The sequence below is a fragment of the Hyperolius riggenbachi genome, chromosome 3, assembly GCF_040937935.1.
Source record: "Hyperolius riggenbachi isolate aHypRig1 chromosome 3, aHypRig1.pri, whole genome shotgun sequence".
NCBI lineage: Eukaryota > Metazoa > Chordata > Amphibia > Anura > Hyperoliidae > Hyperolius > Hyperolius riggenbachi.
In genome coordinates, this window is record NC_090648.1 from 226,913,906 (window position 1) to 226,925,974 (window position 12,069).

Genomic DNA, 12,069 nt, shown 5'->3' on the forward strand with positions numbered 1-12,069 from the left:
TAGGGAGATTGTAAAACTGAACAGTCCAAGGTCCATCGATGTTCTGCATACTGCTATCTTCTGAATATCACTCGTTTTGCATTAAAGTGTAACTGTCAGACATAAAATCAAAAATCTTTATTTTAATCTGGTAAACAAGTAACAAGGATGCTAACCAGGCGATCCAAAAGTTAAAAATCACTCTTCGTTTTCCATAAAACAACATTCCCTTATTTGGTACATCTGCCGCACAAAGGAAGTTGCAGAGCATGCTGGGTTGTCCTTTTTTCCTTCTCTACTTTCCCCTCAGAGTTAACTAATGCAGCCTGATTGGCTGAAGCATCTTTCCCTTCTGTTTTTCCCGTCCCACACCTGTTTCTCTCTGATTGGCCAATATTTCTCATGCTGTGACAATTTACTTTCTATTGCAGAGCTGGGTGGGAGTGCCTGAAGACTGGGACAAGGGCCGGCAATGCATACACAATCTGGTAGATGAGAGTAAGGGAGGACATGACATCAGGATTGGCTTCAAAATAGATACAGTTAGACAAATCACCAAAATCAAAACATGGACAGTGCAATATATATGTTATTATTTTGTAAGCAGAGCAAGTATTTACTTATACATGTGTTTGTTTGTTTTCTGAGATCGTATTGCTGACAACTCCTCTTTAGGACACCTGAAGTGAAAGTGATATGGAGACTGCCATATTTATTTCCTTTTAAACAACACAGTTGCTGATTCTCTGTCTTTAATACTTTTAGCCATAGCCCTTGAGCAAGCATGCAAATCAGATGTTTCTGACTGAAGTCTAACTGGTTTAGCTGCATTGTTTCAGGTGTGTGATTCATGTAATACTGAGAAATCAACAGGACTGTCAGTCAACTGTATTGTTTTAAAGGAAGTATATATCGCAGCCTCCATATCCTTCTCAGTTCATGTGTCCTTTGAATATTGAACACTTCGTTTCACGCACTGCAAGCTCTAATCATATACCTGTTGATTTAGTAGCTGCAGGTTATGAGATGGAACTTGGTCATGTCTCTAAGCATCACTTAGTCCTGTAGCATATAAGGCATGCTACAAAGCAGCTCGGACATCATTTGCATTGACTCACAATTGATTTTGTCAGTCTTAAAATGTACTTTTTTAGATTATACAGTTTTCGCCTTGGGTAGTGTTATGTGGAAGAAAAAAATATTAGCATTACATTTACTATGTCTAGTGACAGTTAGGAGCGCACTAAATGTGACTTTGCAGGTGTAAGGCGTGTTTTGGGGAATCCTGGTTTCTACAAAGCTGCAATACTGATATTTATGAGCCTTAACTTATGTCAATTCAAGTAGGTTTTAGAATTAGGTTAAGTTGCAGCAACAATGGGTCCTGTATCAATAGGCCTGATTGAAGTAGGTCCAGTAAAACTGCAGTGCGCAAAATTTACAGGTAATAATGTAAGCGGAGTAGCGAGTGATGCCCTATTTCTGAAACCCACGTTACCAGGGTAACTGGATAAGCGAGGCAGGTAATTTGGGCACCGCACATTGTCTGGTAATATGGGCGCCACCGTAGACGTTAATTGTAGCGATAGCAGCGACCAGTGTGTAACTTGCGCACTGGCTTATAGCCGGTAGGGGAAAATGTACAGACATACATCAAAGGTCAGCGCAGGTTTAGAAAGTCATTGTATGTAGGGAATGATAAATTCTTCACCACAATATATCAAATGCTCAGAGGTTGGTATCCGCCAAACATCAAAACAAGAAAAGGCTTACCAGCTCCCAACAACCCACATTATAAGGTTTCGCAGTCTTGCGTCATCAGGGAAGAAAAAGGGGAGGTAACAGGCGGCACCATTGTCTATGGATCTACGATTGACCATTACATGCGCGCTAATCTTCCGGGGTTCCCAGTTTATGGGCCCCGTATGTGAGCTATTGTTTTTAGATCTACTGCCTTCTAAAGAAATTTTATCTAAATAAACGGGTTACGCTTAGATATTGCCGTTTTTTGTTTTCCTATATAAATTCCTGAATCTTTACCTCCATACGGATGTCCACTGGATCTTCACGACGTCTGATGTTCCCTGGACGTTATCAGTGACCTGAGCCATTTTACAACCTTATAATGTGGTTTGTTGGGAGCTGGTAAAACTTTTCTAGTTTTGATGTTTGGCGGATATCTACCTCTGAGCATTTGATATATTGTGGTGAAGAATTTATCATTGCCTACATACAATGACTTTCTAAACCTGCGCTGACCTTTGATGTATGCCTGACTTCTGAACTTTTGGACATTGTTCTTCTCGGCGGCGGTTCCATTGTTCCTTGACGCCGATATATTTGCTATTAAATATGTACAGACAGGGAAGGGTAGTGTTAGGTGCAGGATTAGTGATAGGAGTTAGCTAGGGAGATTATTAGTATTAGGAGTGAGGGGGAGGAGTTTAGTGTGAGGTAAATTTGCTAAAGATTTAGTACAATATCATCAATATTGACAATATTCTACTAGCCACCTGGCAACCAAATTACCTGGCGCCTTTTTCCTATGTAGGGTACGGCTGGACCTATGTGAATCGGTCCCAATGTGTGAGACTAGCCGACAAGTCAGATATGCTTTGTAGCAAAGCTCTCTGTCATGTGTTATTTACTACAGTATCAAATTAGTTGAGTAGAGCCAATTTACAAAAAAAAATCCTCCATAAAATGTAATACTATTTGCAAGCTATCCCAATAATGCAAGGACACAGGCCTGTTTAGTCCAATTGGTGTGATTTCAAACATTTGTTCTCTGTCTTGGTGGTCTATCTAATACTTGTGGGGAGGTGTGTAGTCCAGAGGAGTCTCAAGACTTCCTATGGATACAGTAAAAACAGAGAGAGACCAGGAGCCCGTTATGGTGTAGTATATTATTGTCAAGTTCTGGCTAAATACAAAGTGATGATGTACTCACAAAGGTAGGTTGGGTTGCAAGACCAGCAACCACAGTATAAAAACAAATGAGGAAATCCCGTCCCCACTCGGATTCTTTATCTTCAAATGTATGGGTCACACTCCAGAAAAAACTATTGTTTGGGTACACAAAACAAACAATTGACATCAACCTCCAATAGCTAGGGGGCTGTAATCAATATCACTGGAAGGCAGAAGGCACCCCAAAAAATAACCATGAATGTAGTAAATATAAAGTGGCTTACTTTTAAGAAGGGGCAATGCCAATATAAGAAAGACATTTTAATAATCGGACACAAAAACGATTGTTCTATCATCTGTTGCTGTGGTCTGCCATAGGGATGTCTCCCCTATTGTTCCTGTCATGGGGGTCTTCCTGGTAATGGGATCTGGTCTGTTGCTGGGGACATTATGCCTGATTATGTTATTTGAGCAATAAGCTGCCATATTAAAGCGGACCCAAACCAAACATTTTTTTAATTCAAAATATTTAGTTGCACCACTCTGACACATACAAAGATAAATAAAAACTACTTCAAGCCTATGAGCATTTCAGTGCATGCTTTTCACCCTCCTCTTTGCATAACTAGGGTTATACAGGTGGCAGCCATTAGCAATTCCTCATTTGCTGGACACCATCTACTCCACCAGTTTGCCTGGATTATTTGCCGGCAAGATGAAAGGAAGGGAGGGGTTTCTCCAATAAATGTAAAATATTTTATATTTGTCATCATGCAGCTGAAAAAAGGCTGCTATTTATTATTATAATTTAGAAAATAGATTTTATTTCTGAAATCTTGTATTTTTAGTTTGGGTCCACTTTAAGTTATTTTGCAGACATGCATGGCTGACTGTCATTTGGGAGGTATGCTTTCCTAGTGTTTCAGGACATGCGGCTGTCTAATTATTTTTGGGTGACAGTTTGATTGTTATTTGGGAGACATCTATACACTTACTTGTACTTATATGACACTGTATGACTCACTAGTTGCCACACCTCATTCCTACTGGTCACGCCACACATTAGCATGCCAAGTTTAAGTTAGCCACACACCCACATTTTTGCTTAATGCACACTAAGCCCTTAGGTACATCGCTGACAATGTTATACAAGATTGCGTAGACTTTGACTAGACATGTACATTTGATGCTGACTGATAAGATGTTAATGATTCTGTACTTGCCATGTCCTTCACGTTTGTCCATGATTTTTGCTCTCTAAGTATGTTTTCTCTTGTTTCATAAAACATTGATAAATACAAAGTAAATAGCTGTATTACCTAAAAATAAACACTTGAGGGCAACATTGGTCAATATTGTGCACCAAGTATTATTTATTTTCTGAGCAGATTGTATAGGGCAGATGTAGAAAAGCTGCCTTCTCATTTTCCAGGGCTAATTGACTGAGAATTTGCCGTTTGGATCAATTGTTTAAAAAGTGACCAAACTGTTTTCATTTAAAAAAACACAAATCCAGGCTCCTCACCTTGAGCTAGGACATTTAAACACTTGTAGATTTAATGGGTAGGTGCTGGAAAGGGTGTGGCAAGCAAAACAGCAAAACATCAAAATGAACGTCCGCACACTCATGCAAATCCTCATGCGAATCCACTTACAAAAATCATGCAGCAATCAATGCTGTCCCTACAGCTAAGTTAAAAGCTGGGATCTTCGTTACGAGAATAAAGTATCTTGCATAGTCACATACACCAAGTAGAGGTAACCCAGTGTCGTATGTGTCCTAACTCTGGCCCTGTAACATGCATAGCACAAACATGCACGCATTCAGCGCATCAAAACCTATCTAGGGAATAGGAGCACATATCCTTAACGTCCTCCCTGGGACAGATAGTGCATCTAACTAATCCTGCAAGGGAGCTGCTAGTGCCTGCATATGTACCATGCGAACACACCAGCAAGTTGTGTGTTAAGATCACTAATAGGGGAAGAGGGAGAGCACTAGATAAAATCCTAGCCACAAAGGATCAAATACAATTTAAAAAACACAACATCCAGGCTCCTCACCTTGAGCTAGGACATTTAAAAACTTGTAGATTTAATGGGGAGGTGCTGGAAGGGGTGTGGCAAGCAAAACATGAAAATGAACTTCCGCACACTCTTTCAAATCCTCATGCAAATCCACTTACAAAAATCATGCAGCAATCAATGTTGTCCCTACAGCTGAGTTAAAAGCTGAGATCTTCGTTACAAGAATAAAGTCTCTTGCGTAGTCACATACACCACGTAGAGGTAGCCCAGTGTCGTATGTGTATGTGACTACACAAGAGACTGGGCTACTGCACCGCGAGACTTTATTCTTGTAACGAAGATCCCAGCTTTTAACTTAGCTGTAGGGACAGCAATAATTGCTGCATGATTTTTGTAAGTGGATTCACATGAAGATTTGCATGAGTGTGCGGAAGTTCATTTTGATGTTTTGCAAACTGTCTTAATTGTTGGGTTGTCATTGAGCCCCAAGAAAATGCAGAAGTCAATCTCTCTATAAATACACCTTATATTATCCGTGCCCTATTTTTTTGTTATCAGTATTATAAATAAAGCCAGTAAATGTTTAGTTGAATATCATAACCTGAAAAAATGTTTTTTTGGTGTTTATTATAATTGGTAAGTCAGTGTATGATAAGTCGTTTGAGGCTCATAGTGTCTAATTCTGAAGGCTCTGTGCAGTTAGAGATGGGCTTCCCATTATATCAACAACAATTCTGCTTTATTTTTTCTGATTTATGGTTTTCTAAATGTAGTGCAAGGCACTGGAAGAGATCACCCTCTTTCCCATATATATATATATATATATATATATATATATATATATATATATATATATATATATATATATATATATATATATATATATATATATATATATACACAGTGGAGGAAATAATTATTTGACCCCTCACTGATTTTGCAAGTTTGTCCAATGACAAAGAAATGAAAAGTCTCAGAACAGTATCATTTCAATGGTAGGTTTATTTTAACAGTGGCAGATAGCACATCAAAAGGAAAATCGAAAAAATAACCTTAAATAAAAGATAGCAACTGATTTGCATTTCATTGAGTGAAATAAGTTTTTGAACCCCTACCAACCATTAAGAGTTCTGGCTCCCACAGAGTGGTTAGACACTTCTACTCAATTAGTCACCCTCATTAAGGACACCTGTCTTAACTAGTCACCTGTATAAAAGACACCTGTCCACAGAATCAATCAATCAAGCAGACTCCAAACTCTCCAACATGGGAAAGACCAAAAAGCTGTCCAAGGATGTCAGAGACAAAATTGTAGACCTGCACAAGGCTGGAATGGGCTACAAAACTATTAGCAAGAAGCTGGGAGCGAAGGTGACAACTGTTGGTGCGATTGTTCGAAAATGGAAGGCGCACAAAATGACCATCAATCGACCTCGCTCTGGGGCTCCACGCAAGATCTCACCTCGTGGGGTGTCAATGGTTCTGAGAAAGGTGAAAAAGCATCCTAGAACTACACGGGAGGAGTTAGTGAATGACCTCAAATTAGCAGGGACCACAGTCACCAAGAAAACCATTGGAAACACATTACACCGCAATGGATTAAAATCCTGCAGGGCTCGCAAGGTCCCCCTGCTCAAGAAGGCACATGTTCAGGCCCGTCTGAAGTTTGCCAATGAACCCCTGAATGATTCTGTGAGTGACTGGGAGAAGGAACTGTGGTCTGATGAGACCAAAATAGAGCTCTTTGGCATTAACTCAACTCGCTGTGTTTGGAGGAAGAAAAATGCTGCCTATGACCCCCAGAACACCGTCCCCACCGTCAAGCATGGGGGTGGAAACATTTTGCTTTGGAGGTGTTTTTCTGCTAAGGGCACAGGACAACTTAATCGCATTAACGGTAAAATGGACGGAGCCATGTATCGTGAAATCCTGAATGACAACCTCCTTCCCTCTGCCAGGAAACTTAAAATGGGTCGTGGATGGGTGTTCCAGCACGACAATGACCCAAAACATACAGCAAAGGCAACAAAGGAGTGGCTCAAGAAGAAGCACATTAAGGTCATGGAGTGGCCTAGTCAGTCTCCGGACCTTAATCCAATAGAAAACCTATAGAGGGAGCTCAAGCTCAGAGTTGCACAGATACAGCCTCGAAACCTTAGGGATTTAGAGATCATCTGCAAAGAGGAGTGGACCAACATTCCTCCTAAAATGTGTGCAAACTTGTAGAAAAACACTCGGAAAACACCGCTCACTCAAACCGGACAGTGCTGGAGCCGGGTTGGCCAAATCCTTGAAACTGTAGTAAGAGAAATAGAGGGTCTGCACATTGTCCTAAAGAAGTCCTTTATTTTGGATGTATCCAAAGAATCAGCAAACACAGTCACACATCTCCAGCTGTGCTTGCAAACAAGGGTTTTTCCACTAATGCTGGGAATACACGTTTCGTTTTTGCCTTCGTTTTAGCCTTCGTTTCGATTGTGCCTTTTGTCCTTTTCGTTCCCGAAATAATCGAACGTACGGTTAATATCACCACCCACGGTTTCGGGTTTTTTTTTCGATTCTGATGGTTTTGTTTTTCCAATGATCGAAGGCTGCAAAGAAACGAAACGAAAATCCCTTTTTACAGGGACGGACTAACATAAACGAACATATAATCGATCTGAACAGCCATCAAGCCTACCAATGGCTCGATTAGATGGATAAAGAGAGATAATATCAAACATGTTCGATCACTAGTCGTTCGTTTTTGGGGTCTATTAATCGAAGCTATAATGAGATTATGACTATTTTCACATACGTTTTCAACACTCGATTCGTTTACTGAACGAATCGAAGGCTAAAACGAAGGCAAAAACGAAACGTGTATTCCCAGCATAAGTATCAAGTCTTTTATTGTTAGAGGGTTCAAAAACTTATTTCACTCAATGAAATGCAAATCAGTTGCTATCTTTTATTTAAGGTTATTTTTTCGATTTTCCTTTTGATGTGCTATCTGCCACTGTTAAAATAAACCTACCATTGAAATGATACTGTTCTGAGACTTTTCATTTCTTTGTCATTGGACAAACTTACAAAATAAGTGAGGGGTCAAATAATTATTTCCTCCACTGTGTATATATATATATATATATATATATATATATATATATATATATATATATATATATATATATATATATATATTGCTATTTTAGCATCTGCCTTTAAAGTGATTTAAGTGTGTCATTTTGGGGCAGGCGAAAGACTTACTCAGGCTGAGATACAGTTAACGTTTTTTATTGCCTGGAATAATACAATACAATAACATTTGTAAAGCACTTTTCTCCCAAAGGACTCAAAGAGCATAGATATGTCTCAGATCAATACAGAAGGCTGGACTGTGTTACAGAGGAAATAATCAGGTGTTCGTAAATGCCAGACGAAAACCATTGGCTTTTCAGTTTGTACCGAAATGCTTCCAGGATTAGAGATGTCCTTATTGGGTGTGGTAGGGATTTCTGAGTTCTAATGTGTAGATGCAGCATGACAGAAGGCTCTGGGCCATATGCAATTCACTTTTTCACCTGAGTTTTCTCCTAGGAGATAATTTTTCATCATTAAAATAACTTTCCATCACTTTTCAATTGAAAAAGTACCAAAAAGTAAATTAAAAATGACTATCAAAATAATTTGAGCATTTTCTTTCTTTCTGATGGCTTAAAATGCATTTTATTAACAAATGTAAAAATATCACATAGGAGAAAACTTAGGAGAAGTGAATTGCATATGGGCCTCTGTCTCCAAAGATTTTGAGGTGGACTCTGGGTGTGACCAAGTTATTAGATCCTTTCAATCTAAGATTGTGGGAGGTGTTATGCAGTTGCAACAAATCCTTTAGGTAGCCCGGGCCCAGATTGTGCAAGGATTTGAATGTTGATAGGCCAATCTTAAATGGAATTCTCCATTTTATCGGTAGCCCGTGACGTGAGCGAAGGGCCGGTGTTATTTGGCAGTGGCAGGGTTGTCTTGTCAACAGCCTCTATACTAATTGCAGCTGATACAGGTCTTTGTTTGGAAGGCCTATATAGAGAACACTGCAGTAGTCCAAACGTGGGATAATGAAGGCATGAACTACTGTAGGTCAACTTACTTATTTCACATCAACTTAGTTCATGGTCAGGGTCCAGGTCACAGGTAGTCTGGCAAAGAGTTCTCACAGTTAATTGTATCTAAGATACCTTCTTCAGTAATACCTTGAAATCAGACCATGGTGGTAGGCTATTTTTGCATCCATTATATGGCTCTGCATAGGTTTCGGGTGTTGTGAATTGAATAGCAGATCGTACGGAGAAGACTTTGAGAAGTGGGCAAGTTTCTCCCACGGGTCCTGTAAAGGTCTGATTTTGGATTCCAGCAAGATGGGTTGCAAAGATTGTCATCTGTGCGCAAAAGCTGGGCAGGTCTGTTGGCTGCATTTGCAATCCCCCGAGACAGGAATAAGGACTTTTCTTGTTGATCAGTATTTTATCTGTCAGGTGAGCAATTAGGGATCAGAGGACTGATGTTTGCGCCACTGTCATTCTAGTCTGAGACGCTCTTTATTTAGTTCCTTTACAGAGCTGTCAAACCAGCGAGCGTGATGTAACGGTGCGGAACATTTAATGCGTAATACAGCTATGGAATCAAAAGCAGCTAAGACATACAGTGATGTGAAAAACTATTTGCCCCCTTCCTGATTTCTTATTCTTTTGCATGTTTGTCACACTTAAATGTTTCTGCTCATCAAAAACCGTTAACTATTAGTCAAAGATAACATAACTGAACACAAAATGCAGTTTTAAATGATGGTTATTATTTAGTGAGGAAAAAAAAAACCTCAAAACCTACATGGCCCTATGTGGAAAAAGTGATTGCCCCCCCCTTGTTAAAAAATAACTTAAAGAGAACCCGAGGTGTGTTTAAAGAATGTTATCTGCATGTAGAGGCTGGATCTGCCTATACAGCCCAGCCTCTGTTGCTATCCCAAACCCCACTAATGTCCCCCTGCACTCTGCAATCAGACACAGATCACAGCCGTGCTCTGAGGCTGTGTTTACATCTGTAGTGTCAGTCTCAGCTTCTCCCCCGCCTCCTGCATAGCTCCGGTCCCTGTCCCCATCCCTTCCCTCCAATCAGCAGGGAGGGAAGGGATGCAGGCGGGGACTGGAGTTCTGCAGGAGGCGGGGAGAGCAGCAGACTGACACTATAGAGATAAACACAGCCAGCTCTGACAAGCTGTTTGTCAGCAGCGTGGCTGTAATTTGTGAGGGATTGCAGAGTGCAGGGGGACCTTAGGGGGGTTTGGGATAGCAACAGAGGCTGGGCTCTATAGGCAGATCCAGCCTCTGTATGCAGATAATATTCTTCAAACCCACCTCGGGTTCTCTTTAACTGTGGATTATCACACCTGAGTTCAATTTCTGTAGTCACCCCCAGGCCTGATTACTGCCACACATGTTTCAATCAAGAAATCACTTAAATAGGAGCTATCTGACACAGAGAAGTAGACCAAAAGCACCTCAAAAGCTAGACATCATGCTAAGATCCAAAGAAATTCAGGAACAAATGAGAACAAAAGTAATTGAGATCTATCAGTCTGGTAAAGGTTATAAAGCCATTTCTAAAGCTTTGGGACTCCAGCGAACCACAGTGAGAGCCATTATCCACAAATGGCAAAAACATGGAACAGTGATGACCCTTCCCAGGAGTAGCTGGACGACCAAAATTACCCCAAGAGCGCAGAGAAAAATCATCCGAGAGGCCACAAAAGACCCCAGGACAACATCTAAAGAACTGCAGGCCTCGCTTGCCTCAATTAAGGTCAGTGTTCACGACTCCACCATAAGAAAGAGACTGGGCAAAAACGGTCTGCAGATATCCAAGGCGCAAACCACTTTTAAGCAAAAAGAACATTAAGGCTCGTCTCAATTTTGCTAAAAAACATCTCAATGATTGCCAAGACTTTTGGGAAAATACCTCGTGGACAGACGAGACAAAAGTTTAACTTTTTGCAAGGTGCGTGTCCCGTTACATCTGGCGTAGAAGTAACACAGCATTTCAGCAAAAGAACATCATACCAACAGTAAAATGTGGTGGTAGTGTGATGGTCTGGGGTTGTTTTGCTGCTTCAGGACCTGGAAGGCTTGCTGTGATAGATGGAACCATGAATTCTACTGTCTACCAAAAAATCCTGAAGGAGAATGTCCAGCCATCTGTTCGTCAACTCAAGCTGAAGCGATCTTGGGTGCTGCAGCAGGACAATGACCCAAAACACACCAGCAATTCCACCTCTGAATGGCTGAAGAAAAATAAAATGAAGACTTTGGAGTGGCCTAGTCAAAGTCCTGACCTGAATCCTATTGAGATGTTGTGGCATGACCTTAAAAAGGCGTTTCATGCTAGAAAACCCTCAAATAAAGCTGAATTACAACAATTCTGCAAAGATGAGTGGGCCAAAATTCCTCCAGAGCACTGTAAAAGACTTGTTGCAAGTTATCGCAAACGCTTGATTGCAGTTATTGCTGCTAAGGGTGGCCCAACCAGTTATTAGGTTCAGGGGGCAATTTCTTTTTCACACAGGGCCATGTAGGTTTTGAGTTTTTTTTCTCACTAAATAATAAAAACCATCATTTAAAACTGCATTTTGTGTTCAATTATGTTATCTTTGACTAATAGTTAACGGTTTTTAATGAGCAGAAACATTTAAGCGTGACAAACATGCAAAAGAATAAGAAATCAGGAAGGGGCAAATAGTTTTTCACATCACTGTAGGCCCCAATTCACTAAAATCATGCTGGAGATAATAAGGAAAGAGAAAACTTACCACCACACATGATGGTATTTTCAGTGTTAATTCACTAAAGAAGCTTACCTTATTAAGGTGTAGAGATAAGTTTTCACAGTGAGAAAGTTATCTTTATCATTTCTGCGCTAAAGTTACCTCCTCTGTAGTTATTTTCACATACAGTTAATTAACAGTCTGTCTTTAACTTTAGTATTCTGTACTTAGTTTAAGGATTTTAAGAGTTAACTTTAGAGATCTCTCCTTAGCTTAAAGACAGGAGTTAAGTTTACTACATGCCTTATCACCATGGTGATAACACTAGAAACAGCTCAGAAATGTTAATAAAGACA